Source organism: Semicossyphus pulcher, unplaced genomic scaffold, assembly GCF_022749685.1.
Source record: "Semicossyphus pulcher isolate SPU_LCO1_2020_fin unplaced genomic scaffold, fSemPul1.0.p SCAF_20, whole genome shotgun sequence".
NCBI lineage: Eukaryota > Metazoa > Chordata > Actinopteri > Labriformes > Labridae > Semicossyphus > Semicossyphus pulcher.
Window position 1 is genome coordinate 1,326,256 of NW_027211694.1, and position 15,713 is coordinate 1,341,968.

The 15,713-nt window shown below is 42.4% G+C and overlaps 1 protein-coding gene across 4 annotated transcripts in view; it reads right to left on the minus strand.

The window, feature by feature from the left end:
- Window positions 1-15,383, minus strand: part of shank3b (SH3 and multiple ankyrin repeat domains 3b) — a 44,113-nt gene extending 28,730 nt beyond the window's left edge. For all 4 annotated transcript variants that reach the window (XM_069670768.1, XM_069670767.1, XM_069670765.1 and 1 more), the window contains exons 1-2: window positions 15,203-15,383; window positions 9,090-9,527 (exon numbers count right to left, since the gene is read on the minus strand). The gene's annotated coding sequence lies outside the window, so the exon portion shown is untranslated. The remainder of the gene's footprint in view (window positions 1-9,089; window positions 9,528-15,202) is intronic.
- Between the last annotated feature and the right edge of the window lie 330 nt (window positions 15,384-15,713).

Genomic DNA, 15,713 nt, shown 5'->3' on the forward strand with positions numbered 1-15,713 from the left:
ACTTGCAACATGTGGCTAAGAAGCAGTTTGCTTAGATTAAAGCGCCAAAACTGCTCGGTTAAGTTTAGGAAACAAAAATGTGGTTTGGGATAAAATAGATGCGCTACATGGACGTACATGTCCTCAGTCACTAGCACAGGATTTCGTTCTCACTGCTGGTGGACGAATGTTGGTCTAAGTATTTAATATAACAAATAGAACGTTCTAGACCGTTCTAAAATACCGTATTGGTCCAAATAAAATGACCCTGATTTTAAGACTTTTTAGGACTTTTTGAAAACTTTTTTTTTTTTTAAAGAAAACAATTTTATTTGACCTGTTGAATAAAATCGTTTTTTCAATATGTTTTTGATTAAATTGTCTCATTAAATGAAATAAAATGCCTTTCAGAACGTCAATAAATCATTAACCCTCTAAGTGAGGCCTCTTTTATTAGATCATTCCTGAAGCAGCTGGATGTCCGCTCTGCTAACAGGCACACCTTCGTTCTGTGTGTCAGTAACACTCACACACGCTCCTGTCAGTCTCTGGAAGCGTCCGAGGACCACAGCACGATTTTCTCTGTTAGCATCTGTTAGCTAAGACTGTTAGCATTTTTATGACGGTCTTTTTGGGCTCGCCGTCTTCAGTCACTTCACCGTATTTCTGTCTGCTCGACAGTTTAATGACTCTGCTGCGCCTCTATCTTAAATCAGCATCATAACTCGCCTCAGTTGTTGTTAACTCGGCCGACTTTTGAGCCACTTTGTTCCGGACCATCAGCGTGCCTCTCCGTCTATCATCCCCCCGGCTCTGTAGCTAGGCGCCGTCCACTGTTGAACGTTTATTGAAATTTAAAAGTCTGGACCACAAATATACGACGATCCCACTTTTTCAGATGTATGAGAAGGGAAAAACCCAACTTATATTCGGACCAATAATTCAAATAAATCGAGTGGTCAATATACCGATCATGAACAGCATCGTCTTTAGTTTGGACCTGTCCCTGCTGTATTTCCCTTCACCTCTCCTCTCCTTCACAGCGTCTCATAGAGGCTCTAAACGGTGTGTTCTGACCCAACTAGCACGGCAGACACTGTTTCTGTTATCAGTTCTTTGCTTCTGATCATGTTGTGTAACAGGAACAAAAGCTGTGAGCTGCTTTATCATCACAGTTCACTACATTTGTTTTGACAGATTCTAACAGTAAACACTGAGCCCGAACTGCAGATTAGCTGCTTATGTAATATTACTATAGTGTATCAACGCCTTTTGGAATAACATGGCTGCAGTCTGAGATACAGAGACAGTACAAACGTCTCCATTCTGTCTACCTCAGTCTTTGGCTCTAAATTTCAGCGCTTGAGAAAACACTTGAGATTCACCAATCAGAGGCTCTGATCCTTCAAAATAAAACTCTGAGACAAAGCCTCTCCTGCTCTGTCCACTGAACACCGACTCCAGAAACTCCACACATCAACATCCAGACAGAAATCACCGCCTTGTTTTCTTTGGATTTGATGGGTCAGACGAGCAGGTTCAGCCCCACAAAACCTCCCTCGCCAACAAACGCTGCAAAACTTGATTAATCACTCGAACAACCCCAAAGCTGTTGAGAGTCTCTTCCGTCTTGTGTGTGTTCCTGTTAATCTTTTAACCTGTGCTGAGGCTTTGAACTAAGACACTTGTATTTGTCAGAACAAAGGAAACAGACATGAAAAAAACATCCAAACCGCTTTTCAATTTTGGGGTTTTCATGCATCACTGCAGGGAATAAAAGCTCATTAAATCAGAGCTTTGCGCAGTTGTTTGATGGATTAACCTTCAAACTGAAGGTAAAAACTAAAGGCGAGCCAACTCTCTGACAGCTGTTCAAACAGACGTCTGTGACACACACTGTTGTCAAAGAGCTGCAGGTTCTAACAATGTTTACAGTCGGAACAACGAAAAGCTTCAGTCCAGAAAAACTTACCGACACGCTGCTTTTAATCACACTACAGGCTTCAATCTACCTCTCCTCGTGGCGGAAGCAAACGTCCATGTGGTAAAGGTGACGGAACAGGTTTTGTCCATTAATATTTTCAGTCAATTCTTTTCGCTGCATCGATTCCCTCCTTCAGACAAAAGTAAACTAAGTCCTGATGTTCTGATGGTTCTAAAGATGATCTCTCAGGTGTTCCTGTGGTGTGACGGATGTTACAAGTTATTTTATCTCTCCAGATCTGCTCACAAGAACATCGTGGCCCCGCCCATTTCAAATATTAAACATGTTCAATATTTACAATCTGATATCCTGTTGTGTGTGGGGACAGCCGAGCACGCTCTCTGTGGATCGTCACGTGGAACCAAACAATTTTGAAGAAAGTTGACTGAAGGAGGAAGCACAACAACCGCAGCCATGGCGACAAAACCCAACGTGAAGCATAAAGTAACATGTCCAGCCCGTGTTCACGCCGTCTGTTGTCAGTAAAAAGCCCAAAAACTTGCATCGCCAATTCTTCCTACCCGTCGTCCGCCATGTTTGTTTACTCTAAAGTCTCGTTTGACTGCCAGAGATTCAGTGAGATTTCCAGCTGTGAGAGTCTGGCTGTTGGTGAGTGGACCTGTTAGTGTGTGGTGTGCTGTTTGGGTCGTATCGTTGCTCTGCACACACTACAGGATCAAAACTGTTCAATCGATCGTTACCTGTCGTCATGTGTGGCTCTCTCACATTCTCAACACTTCAAAACATCTTTCAGTGTGGGCCAGGCCTCAGGAATTTTGTCGCAAAATCAAATATCTATCAGTCCATCCATCGATCAACATCTTCTGATGTCTGAATATTTGAGACGTCTCTCGCCACACCAACCTCTTCCAGCTCCTCTTGAGGGGATTCAGAGGCGTTCCCAGGTCGTTTGAGGTATTTTATCCCTCCAGCGAGTTCTGAGTCTACGCTGGGGTTTTCTTCCAGTTGGGCGTGCCCAGAATCCTTCACAGGAAGTAGCCGAGGAGGGATTCTAATCAGACGCCTGAAACCAACTCTGGTGGCTCCTTCAGACGCAGAGTAGTGATTGTTCTATCGAGTTCCCCGTGGATGTCTGAGCCCCTTACTCTACCTCTATCTCTATCTTTGAACTGAGAGCAAGACGAAAAAGAACAGGATATAGGGACATTACTGGCTGGTAAGATGTGGGCATTCATCACTCGCGGGTAGCAAGAACAAGGTGTGAGGACAACATACAGTATGATTCTCTTTTAAGTTGATATCAGTGCTGGGCATTACAGCTCTCAAAGGGAAGCAGCGTCTTATTGCTTTCTTCCTTTCCGAGACCCGTTCATCGATCTTTTTTTGGGAGGGTTCTAACTTGATTTCCAACATATTTTCTTCTTGGGAGTTTTTTATTCAGGTCATGGTCTTTCTAAATTTAATCCAGACGTGGTTGAAGTTCTTGAAGACGTTTCAGGCTTCAGTTGCCTTTTGGATTAAGCTGGGACTTTTCAGTGTAAACATAAACTGAAGGAGATAGGATCTCTCCTTCTTCTTCTTCTTCTTCTTCTGTTGTCTTTTGAAGGTAAGCAAACCAGCTGCCCTGCGTGCACTGAGTGGATTTAGGGAAGGCAGGGACATTTTGGCACAAAGGTAATATCGCTAACTGTGTGCGCCTGCTTTCTGCTGCTGAGTCGGCACTGTGCTGTGGCTTTTACAGTCTTTTTTCTGACTCTATGAGAGCGCTGAGAGTGAACCAGAAAAAGTAACATTTTGGGATGGACAGCTCTGCCAATGGGTGGAATGAATATTATAAAAATAGTGATAACAAGGAGGAGACTGATTGGAAATGACATGAAACAAAGGTCGCATGACCGGCAGGAGTCGAACCAGGGGCGTGGTGGGTCATGTTCGATGTCTTACGGTCATCAACCTTTTCCATTCTTAGTCTCTCCTTCCTTTTTTGTTGCCTTCCTCTTCCCCTCCTTCCTTCCTTTCTCACTTCCTCTCTTTCAATCTTCATTCCTTCTTGCAGTTGAGACTCTCTCTGACAATCCTACTTTCAAGCCTCAGTAAGCAAAACACTTGTGCTATTAGCAATCGCACCATAATTTCCCTGGAAAATGCAGCGCCTCTAGTTATCTTTCTGCCTGTTAATGTGAATGGGTCCTTCAGGTAACACTCAGTGGGAGCAGAAGCAGCTTTCGTGTTGCTCACAGTGGCTGTTTTCCTCCTCTCTTCTCTGCAGAGTGCTCAGTTATGTAACGTCTCCTCAGGTTCGCTCGCAGGTTTCCTCCTCGACTGATCCGAATCAGGATGTTTGCTGTGATTTTGGCTCGAGATCATTGTCTTGCGGAGAGGTGAAATTCTTGTTCAGCTCGAGCAGCGGGAGGCTTCATCCTGAAATAACTCGGGGTCACCATTTTGATCATTTCCCGTTTTTGTCCTGAGCAGAGCCGTTGTCCTCCCACACAGCCTGTACAATGCAGCAGCTACGATCATCATCAGGATATAAGGCTCCAATTCAACACGCTTTCGTTTCACCAAGCGAGAAAATGTTTGCCGATTCTGTCTCTTTATGTTGTCTTAGCTTTATGTAATGTCAAGGAGTCCTTTTTAACTGCTTTAAATTCAAGGATGTGATGCCAAAAATCTTTTGATATCAATAATTTAGTTTTGTTAACTCGTCAAAAACTGGTGTCCTGGTTTAATGAAGTGCATATTTAAAATGTTCTGTACCTGTGAGAATGTAAAGCTTGACGAGATAAAACTCAATAAATGCAGACTTAGAGCAGCTCGATACCCGACTAACCCCTCCCCACAATCTGGGATAATTCTGGTCTGGGACTTTTGTTGGTACAGGTGTTACAGGCCGAGGTTATCTGATACAATGAGGGGTTTACAAACTCACTATTAAACCTGTCGAGGTATCAGAGACTGTATAAAAAGATGGCCGACATTACAGCTCCATAAAAGTGAAGCCAAACCCTCTCTATCGCCCCCTGCTGACTGGCTGCAGTATAGCTCATAAAGCCCGCCTCCTCCATGTTAACAGATGGGACATGAGTCAAACTATAAAATCAAAATACACCTCAAATATTTTTTCTCAAACATGGTTTCTGTCATTATAGTTAGTTCTTATCATGCTGATTTATGTCCAAGTGTTCATTTTTCTGACAAGTTTACTTTTAATTAGTTATTTGATGCTATAAAAAGGGGGTGTGGCCTCATGATTGACAGCTCTGTGGACAAATGGGGCTCCTGCAGCGTTCTGTTCCCGAGCAGCAGAGTAGAGGAGGAACGGCGAGAGGAGACGTAACTAACACTAACACTACAGTCAGTGAACTTTCCATCAGCGTGAATATCTGCTTCAGACCGACACAAGAAGCTGTTCTGCTGCAGACTGAGCCCACCTGAGGGCTCCAACACGCCAAGGACACCTGAGGGCTCCAACACGCCAAGGACACCTGAGGGCTCCAACACGGCGAGGACACCTGAGGGCTCCCACACGGCGAGGACACAAGGTGAAGGTGTGTGTTGGGTAGAGGAAGGGGCAGGACAACAATACTGCGGCTCCACCAGCTGATCTCTAAGGTCTTCATGTATCAAAATAACCCAATCAGCCATTCAAAGTCTACTTAAAATTAGATCCTGGATGAAAAAGTAAATTAGTTTTGATTCTTAATGTCTCTTGACGGTGGATATAATGATGAAAAGCCGATCCGTCTTGCCTCAGTCCTATTGCATAATCGAGAAAGACAGAATGTTCCTTTAAAGTGAGAAGAGCTTCTGTGTAATCAGCTGACAAAGATCACAGTCTGTCTGCTGAACACACGAGGGGATCAGGAAGAAGAATCAGCTTCATGTCGGGAAATGTAAATTCTGTGTTTCACAGACAGAAGAAGTGAGAGAAACGTCCTTCAGCAGGAGGAAGAAAGAAAGAACTGTGAGAAACAGAAAGGTGTTTGATGGTGGAAAGTAAGCGTGTGAATATTGTCAACTTTGACGGGGTTGGACAAAAAGATACTGCACTATGAATTTGTTACGTTTCAGGTGTCTTGTTATGAACCAAGTTACCTGTCATCACTGCTCCAAACAAATTAATACTGAGATAATAAATTAACGTCACATTATTACAGAAATTATTCATTTAAGCGTTGGGCATACCACGCCAAGACCCGGTCATCCAAGTGGTCACTGGGCCCTTCGACCAATAACTCTGCGTGAGGTGACTGTTAACGTTTGTAACTGGGAAGTCATTGGAACAGCATAATACGACAACGAGACATAAATGATTACAAACAGATACAACGGCAAGACAGGAAACAACAACAGAGAGACCAGAACTACAAAAAAATGAGAAGACACAAGACAAAGACAAAAATGGGCGTTGGTTCTGCTCAGTGGTTAAAGCGTGCGCCCCATGTACAGACGCTCAGCCATCAACAAACGGCCCGGGTTCAACTCCGACCCTCGGCCCTTCGCTGCGTGTTATACCCACTCTCTCTCCCATCATTCCCGACTCTATCCACTGTCCTATCCAATAAAATTGAAAGGCCAAAAACATAATAGATACATAAAAGATATAGAACAACCACACAGAGCACCAAAATGACTTCAGATGGACTCGCAACTTCAAAGGGACCTAAAAGTACTGAGGACAGACCTCATGATCGACCTGCTAGCTCAGAATGCTAACCCAGCTATCATTGCAGATGAAACAAACTTCTGCACACAAAAGAACAGCTGTGAACAAAAGCTGCTTCTGATTCTGCTCCGTTTTTAGTATTTCTTCTTGTAAATGTCCAACAGGAGCATGATGGGAAACCATCTCAACAGGAAGTTAGTTGTAGCCTTGTAAATAACAACCCGTGAATCTTATCATCCATGATTTAAATATCTTTAGATCTTTAGATGTATCAGACTTCAGATTTGTTGAATATTTTCATTCTAGAAATATTCAACAAGTCTTGTGCGGCTGCTCTCGCTAACTGATCGCGTCCCAACAGAAGCAAGAAACGGTAATTCACTTCGTCTTTAAAGCAGGCAAAATGAGTCAAGGTTTCTGCCTGTAAGTCAGCCAGCGTGCAGCCATTTGTACTCTCAATGACTGAGATTTAAAAGCACTTCATGGACCTTAAATATCCCTGGAACACAGATGAAAAACACCCAGCAGAGCCTTGTCTTAAATTAGGCTGTGAACGTGAACATGGACACAGCCTGGAAGCTTAAAGGACCATTCTGCTGTTTCTTCCTGTTTAACTATAAATCTGCAGAGTTGAAGACAGAAGTCGAAACAGGTTACAATTTACATTTACATTACATTACATTAAATTAGCAATAATTATGCTGAATGTGATATATAATATAAATTATATGGTGCTGGGCTGCTACTACAAAGTCTTATAAATATAGTAAGGGATGCACGATATTGGATTTTTTGCGCATATGTCGATATTTTCCAACCCTTTTTGCTGATTTCAATACCGATATATTTACATGTTTTTTTCCACCTAACTGCAGAGAACATCAGGTCTCCCTGTAGTGGAGTTGATATCATGCCTACTCTTATTGTAGTGGCCATAAACTGCCACACCGCAGACATCTTGCACCCTTCTTCACGCATGACGGAAGAGGCGTTGTACAAAAGGTTACGTGTCTGATCACTCCTGTTTCTGAGCGCACGTGAATGCAACATCCGCCCGAAACACAGCAGTGAGGGAGACATGCCCGGACTTGTTTACTGCACCTACTACGGAGACATCAGTGATCGCAGACGGACTCTTTTTATCGTGTGTACGTCCATGAATATGTGAGTTAGTTTTGTACTGATGTTTAAGTTGCTCTCTGTTAGCGTTGGCTTTGGCCACGAGTGTATTTTCGGCGTGTTTGATGTTTAGTTGGTAAAATGAGGAGAATGTGAGCTAACTGTGAGCTAGTTTAGAGCTGTAAAAGTTGTTTAACTTCTGTTCATCGGCTCGAGTTTCTGCAACTTTTTAGTCTTTATTTGTATATTGTTGATAACTTTGCGCAGGCAGAGCGCACGCACACTCGTGCCAAGTTAATGTAGCAGCATTACATCAAGCTTTTTTAGGGAATCGTCGAGCGTTTAGGCAGAATTAAAGTTTTATGGGTGGAAAATTTAAAAGCCATTATAAAGGCAAATATGTAATTTTCAAGCCATAATCTGCAGATACCGATAACGTGCCGATGATATCGTGCATCCCTAAGTAAGACGATTTCTTTGTTGGTTTTCTTTTGCATTATTATTAATCTGGATTTCGAAAGTCGATTTTGTGGAGAAAAATTATTGGGATTGTTGATGTTTTTTAGTGAATCGTTTAGCATCATTGCAAAATTGTTCAAAGAAACATTAAGGGAATGTTTTTGTGGCTATCATCAGGTAACTTAAACTCCTGAGCCTTATTATTACATATTTTGGTGTCTAAATGTCTAGAAGCTTTAAACCATTACTGTAACTGCTACAATAGATGGCCTTGGTGATTATTGTGTGACTTTTGTGTTCTAAATCTTTGATGCAGAACCAACAAACCATCTGTGTAACACACCACGCAATAGCACAATAACCAAAATCCACCAACTGAGGCAGCGGTGGGCCAGTGACTCCAATGTCCTGCTGTGTTAGTGTTACTATTTTTGTCATCTGGTGTAACGTGTGTGTGTGGTTAAAACAATCATCTTCCTCTGTAACAAAAAGGTCTATCTCTGTAGGGATCCTTTCTGTCATGTTGTCACACACTTAGAATAACAATCTGAGCCTGTCAGTGGAAACAACAAGAACTTTTAGTGGACGTACTTTAAGCTTCTGTAATTGCCCCAAAGGATTGCATTGTAGCTATTACAGCCGGTTCCACAGCTGCCAACTGAAGCAAAGAACTCAGAGCAATTTTAAAAAACTTTTTGTACCCATTCATTGAGACCCCAAGGGTTAAAAAATAAACTGTTAAAGAGGTTTTAAATCTGTCGGATGTGGTAATGTTAGGTCACGTGACTTCCCTATAAACGTGACTTCAGGAACCAGAAGTTAGAACTGTAACTGAAATCAATTTTAAAGATGGCCCAATGGTTCCAATATGATTAAGTCCAGATCTAACCACCCTTAGCTCCAGGCAGGTGGACTTACCTTTTGTCAGCAGTCCCATCAAACTTTTCCAATGGCCTTTACTGGTTTCTGCTGGTCTCTTCTGGTCTGTCCTGGCCTGGTTCGATCCACTCTACAGAGTTTGACTGGCTTACTGGTCCGGTACTGGTTCTAGCTTCTGGTTCTGGTCCAGCTTGAGACAACAGGCTCTTGTGTCTCTGATCGTTCTGACCTCACCAGAATGGATTGTTGTAATCCTCTGAGCAGTAATACTAGTAGCTGAATGAGTATTTTCTGCTGCTGATGAAGTATTTTCCGGAGATATTTTAGTTCCTCTTGTAGGATGAGAAGATTCCGTAGTATATGAAGTCGTTTTAAGGTAGTTTCTGTAGTATAACCGCAGTTAATGTGTAGTAATCCTGCTGTAGAGTGAGAGGTCTCAGAGTTTCAGATTGTATTCTCGGTGCTGCCCTGCCCATCCTGTAGAAAGGGAGGAAAAGCGGGAGGAAGAGCGAGAGGAAGATAGGGAGGAGGCGGGTGGGAGGTAAAGGAGAGGCCAGGATGTGAAGAAGGGGAGGAGGGGGAGAAGAAGAAAAAAAACATGTCAGAAGAAGAGTGGAGGGTGCACAGAGACGATGAGGCGTGCGGTTTGCAGTTTAAATCAGAATTGGGTCAGACACGGCTGCATTTTGTGGAGGCCATTTCAGGTTCAGTCAGTTACACAATGTGAAGCTGTTTTATCAGTTATCATGGCAACAAGGCCAACAGAAAGAGGCCTAAAGTTGTTTCTAACTGCTGCTATGCTGCTAGTATTATGTAAAGTTTTAAATATTGATCCATGTTTCTATTCTCAGATGAGCTGGTGGGACTCAGTGCAGCAGACTACGTGCTGCTGCTAGCTTTTGTTAGCAGTTAGCTTTCATGAACCTTGACCAGATCACTGTTATGTCTGGAAACAGAAAGAGAAAGTGACATTCACTCAGCGATAACAACTGGATATTTTGTTTGGCTTTGCTGAAAGACAGCACAAGAGATCACAGAGCGAGTCAGAGGGCATAGAAAGTGCTTTACTTTGCAGAAAGCGGTTACATTTGCATAAATACTACATCCAACCATTCCTATCAAATGCTGGCAATTTTTAACCAATTCAACGTTGTGATTGTCAGTCACACTGTACACTAAAAAACTCCTGGTTTTGGGCTTTTTGCTTGAAAAAAAAAGACATTTTAAGAAGTCATTAAGGGATTTCCGCCTATTACTAGCATTGCTAATACTGGAGGACAACTAATGGCATTGTAGTTTTTTATTGCAGACAGCTGTTCACGATTAGCAGAAATTGAGTAGACTTATAGACATTCAGCCACATTCTGCTAGCAGCAGGCAACATCTCTTTAACTAGCTATCTTTGTTGACTTACTGTCATGCTGGAGTTGGTAGCTATTAGCAGCCAGTTGATAGAGGACTGTTAGCTGGCCAGAGATTAGCTTTTTAGTAGCCTAATAGTAGAATGCTAATAGTGATAAGGAACTAGTAGCGTTTGTAGTTTCCATTGTGAACAATCGTTCTATTAGCTATTAGCAGCCTGCTAATAGACTTCTGGCTAATAATCAGTCGTAGTTGCTGTAAATTGTTGGCAGCTGGCATGAAGTAGCTAGCTGTTTGGTAGCTACAATGACATGAGCATAACACCTAATTTCTTTCTAGCTAGTCTTCGTTTAATTAGAGCTGCTAGCTGTTAGCATACTGTTAGTCATTTGACAGCATAAGGTCAGCAGTCTGCTAGAAACCAGCAGTTGACCTTTAAAAGCCGATTAGCAATGGGCTGTTAGCTTACTGTTTAGTCAGCCAATAGTATACTGGTAGCCAGCTGGTAGCCTGCTAATAGCTAACAGCATGCTAGCCAGCTGGTGTGTGTGTGGGGGGGTCTGTGGAACTGGGATGTTACTATGGCAACACAGACAGCAGGAGGACATGTTGAAAAAAAAAAAAAACAATTTAACAAAAAAAAAAGGACTTAACAAAGATTAGAAGTACTTCCTGTGACTCACACTTCCTGCTTCCTGTCTGGGTTGCCAAGGAAATGGATGTTTGGCAGGAAAAGCTGAGAAGCTGGATGGCACTGATAACACTGACACACACACACACACACACACACACACACACACACTAACTGTGTGTGTGTGTGTGTGTGTGTCTTTGTGTGTATGTGTGTTTGATACTCATCACTTATTATTTTGTATAAGACCTATCCAGATTTCTATAGATCCAGTTCAGACTGACCTAAGTTCAAACCTAAAATGAAAATGTTTCAACACTTTACTGAATGATGTATACCTTCTTTTATGATGCATACTTTTAATTAATGATGCATACTTTACCTGAGGAGGCACACTTTTACTTAATGATGCATAATTTGTATTCAAGGATGCAGACTTTTACTTTAAGATGCATACTTTTACTTAAGGGTGCATACTTGAATTTAAGGGTGCATACTTTAATTCAAGGATGCAGACTTTGACTTAAGAATGAAAACTTTTACTTAAGGATGAATATTTTTACATAATGATGAATACTTTTATTTAATGATGCAAACTTGTACTTAAGGATGAATACTTTTATTTAATGATGCATACTTTACTTAAGTATGGACTGCAGCACTATAATTTTTTGGTACATTTAGTCTATTAAACTTCTTCCTTCATGGCTGTTTTTTTGTTCAAAATAAACTTCCCCCCCAGACTTTTCAATTATACAGTGAAGTTGATTAAACACTTTGCACCCTTCATGTGTTTTCTCACGATTCTCACATCGTGTTCTCTCTGCAACTGAACGACCTGATCCTGATACAGCTCTTTAATACCTGCTCAGGTGTCCACAGAGCTGGATTTGTAGGCGGCCTAGTTGTGGTCAGATCACCAAGATGCTTTTCATTGTGAGGTGTGAACAGGATGTGTGTGTCCTAGAAATGTAGCTCCCTTGGCCATTACTATGGTAACCATTGGCAGGAGATGATAATACACACTGTATTATCATCTCTCTCTGACACACACACACTTCAACTCGTCAAGTTTCTCACATCACTGGGAGCCTAATAACTGATCTGTTCAGTTTCCCTCTCTATTTTTCCGCGTTAGAACAAGAACAAAAAAATGTACAGCCGTGATAGCGTCCCCAAGAGGTTGAAATTGTTATTACATGTTTGTTTCAGCTTCGGAAAAAAAACAAATATATTAATTTTTAGTTCTTTGTCTTTTTTGGTTTGAATCCTAATCTAGTAGATGATCTTGCAATTAAATCAGAATCCTTATAAATCCCTCAGTCTTGTGTTAACAACTTGAAGCTACAATATCAGATTTTTGTTAGACCACTAGGGGGCAACAGAAACAAGCATCAACTTTCCAGCTATGTTGACTTTGTTAGCAATCAGTTGCTCATTTTCAACATCCCGCAGAGTCCAGTTTTTACTCCTTTTTTAGCTTAGTTTTTGGTCTGCACCACTACTACCTCTCTCTTGATTTATTCCCTCAGTAAACATTTTCCCGATGAGTTTATGGTCTCAATCTCATTTAGTAAATTATGCTCCCATTTAGAGTCAAAAAGACCATAAAGCAGGGCAGGATTTAGGTGAGGCTACCTGTGCATGTCAAGTTGCTACCACAGCGACATGAAAAATGTCAGCGTTTGGTTGTCCTAAAAGACTCTCTTTTCTTTAATTAGTACATTTTGCTTTAAGCCTGTTTTTCACTCGCTAAAATTAGCTTTCATATTAATATTGCAGTTACCATAAATTAAGCATACACCTTGCTAAACCATGCTAGCAATAGCATTTGCTAACCTCTTGCTCCTTTCCAGCTTCACCCTCTTGTCCAAATATGGTCACTTCTGGCTGAAAAAAACAAGATGGCAACGGCAAAATATCAAACTCGAGGCTTCAAAACGGTAGTCGTCAAATCTATGGCTGACTTCACGGTGGCTACTGGTCTGTGAGTAACACACTTACTCTGTGTCATCATAACCACCAAAATAGTACCCGATAAGTGTTGTTAAATACCCCCCAGGTGCCATCTACAAGGTATCTTTGTAGTTCGTAACATAAATCAGAAAGGTAGGCGCTCTGCAGCGGAGCAAAAAGATGGAAAAAGATACACAAGGTTATCTCAGCTTGTAGTCACACAAGTCACTTTTTATCTGTTGCAGCTCTTCATGCCAGATTGATTTCTCTCCATATGCTCTGAATATACCCCATGCATCATGGGAAATGTAGTCCTGAACCTGCATTTTGTTCTTTTAAACACAAGGCTCTCATTTCCCTCTCTAACCTCTGACTAATGACGCTGGAGGTGAAATCCCTCAAGAACCAGGTGATGTTGAAGAGTGTTGAGTGCTGCAGAAGAAGCAGCAGATCCACTTCCTGTTTGAAGTGTTTGAGCAGATCATCTCTTTAGATAGACGGTCTGAGACTACGGCCTACACACTCTCACTGCTGCTGCTTACATAACACACACACACACACACACACAGGACGGTACAGGGATGCTGGAGGAAACTGAAACAGGAAATAAAAAGGCGAGAGAGAGAAAAAGAAGACAGGAGGAGAGGAGGGATGGAGAGGAAGAAAAATGAAAGATAGAGAGGACAGGGTGGGAGGAACATTTAAAGGAAAATGGCAAAAAAAAAGACGCAAGGAAAAGATCAGATGAGGACAAGATCAATAAAAGATGAGAAGAGGGAGGAGAGAGAGAGAGGGGGCTCACAGGGGGACATGGAAGAAGAAAAAAGGGAAGAGATACTGAGAAAGGGGAAAAGGAAATGACAGAAAAGGGAAAGTAAAAGAAGGAAGGACGAAAGGAAATGTTAATGAGAAATAGGGAAGGGAAAGGGATTTAGTTGGAAGAGAAAGGAGTCAAGGAAAAGGGAAGAGGGAAAGAGTAATGGAAACAAGAAGATAGAAGGAACTACAAAAGTAAGTATGGATAAAATAAGTAAAAGAAAGAGAAGAAGAAGAGAGGGTGGAAAGGGAAAGAAGGAGGAGAGGAAAGAAAGATAAGGAAAGGGGAAACGTAGTAGAAAAAGGAGGGAGAAAGTACAGGGAAGATAACAGAGGAGGCAAGGAAAGGAAAGAAAGAAGGAAAGGGGAGAAGCTAATAAGCAAAGGTGATAAGGATGAAATGTAGGATAGAAGGGAAGGAATTTAACAGAGGAGAGGAAAGGAGGCAAGGAAAGAAAGGACGCAAGGATAAGAGGAAACGAAGAAAGGAGATTAAAAAAAGGTCTAAGAGATGAAGGAGGGATAGTATAGGGAAGAGGATAAGGAAGCGAAAGAGGGATGGGAAAGAGAGAGAGAATGGGCAAGGGAAGGAAAACACTGAATACATCTAGATAGGAGAGAAGGAAGCCAATGCAAGGGAGGAGAGGAGGCAAGGAGAGAAAAGAAAGCAAATATGGAAAGGTAGGAAGTAATACAGATCAGAGAGAAGGAAAGGAAAGTAGGAGTAGGCAAGGAAAGGAATAATGGGATGAGGGAAGGAAATGACAGGACACACAGGAAAGGAAAGGAAAAGAAGAGAGGAGGCAAGGAAGCAAAGGCGGGAGGGAGGAAGGAAAAGAGTGGGGTGGTGGATAAGGAGAGGAAAAGATGGATGAACCCAGATGGGAGAGAAGGAGGAGAGGAGGCAAAAAAAGGAAAGAAATGAAGGAAGGAGAAGAGAGGAGGAAAGGAAAGAAGAGACACAAGTAGGCAAGGAAAGGAAAGAAGGCAACAAGTAAGAGAGGAAAGGAATGCAGATGGTAGAGAAGGAAAGGGAAGGAGAGTAGCGGTGAATTGGAGGAGGAAAGGAAGAGGGTAAGGAAGCTAGAGGAAAGAGAAGGAAAGGAGGCAAGGAAATGAAAGGATGGGAGGAGAGGACGCAAGGAAAGGAAAGGAAGCGATGAGAGGCTGACGACAGGTAAAAAAAAAAAAAAAGGGTAAGTAGGTAAAGAATATCGAGTCACGACTTTTAAAGTTACAGAGCGGCAGCAAGTGACCGACACACACGCACCGAACACACACATATATCTGAACATATACCCAAAGCAACATTAGACGAACACACATGCATGTCATTTAACACACACACAAATTACACACCAAGCTGCAGAGAGAGAGCGAGACTCACCCAGAAGATCACCGACTCGTTCTCCATGATGATAAACTGAAAAGAAAACGGAAGGACTGATGGAGAGAGGAGAGAAGAGGAGGAGGAGGAGAGGTGGAGGAGAAAGATGATGGAGGATGGAAAAAAAGAAGAAGAAGAGGAAGAAGAAGAAGAAGAAGAAGAAGAGGAGGAGGTGTATCTGGAGACGAAAAGAGAGGAAGAAGAGAGGGAGAGAGAGAGGGAGGGAGGGAGAGGCAGGATGAGTGGAAGGCTGGTCGGTTCAGCCCACACACTGCTAGCATGACACACACTCTCTGTATTATGAGTGTGTGCGTGTGTATGTGTGTGTGTGTGTGTGTGTGTATGTGTGTGTGAGCGTGCACGTGAGAGTGCGCACGTTGTCTCCCACTCCAATGCGTGGGTTAGAAACACACCTCTCTCTCTCTTGCTCGCTCGCTGTCAGTGAGAGAGAGAGGGGTAAGCAGCGTGGGTGTGGAGGAGCGGCCCCGTTGTCATGGCAACGATGCACTAG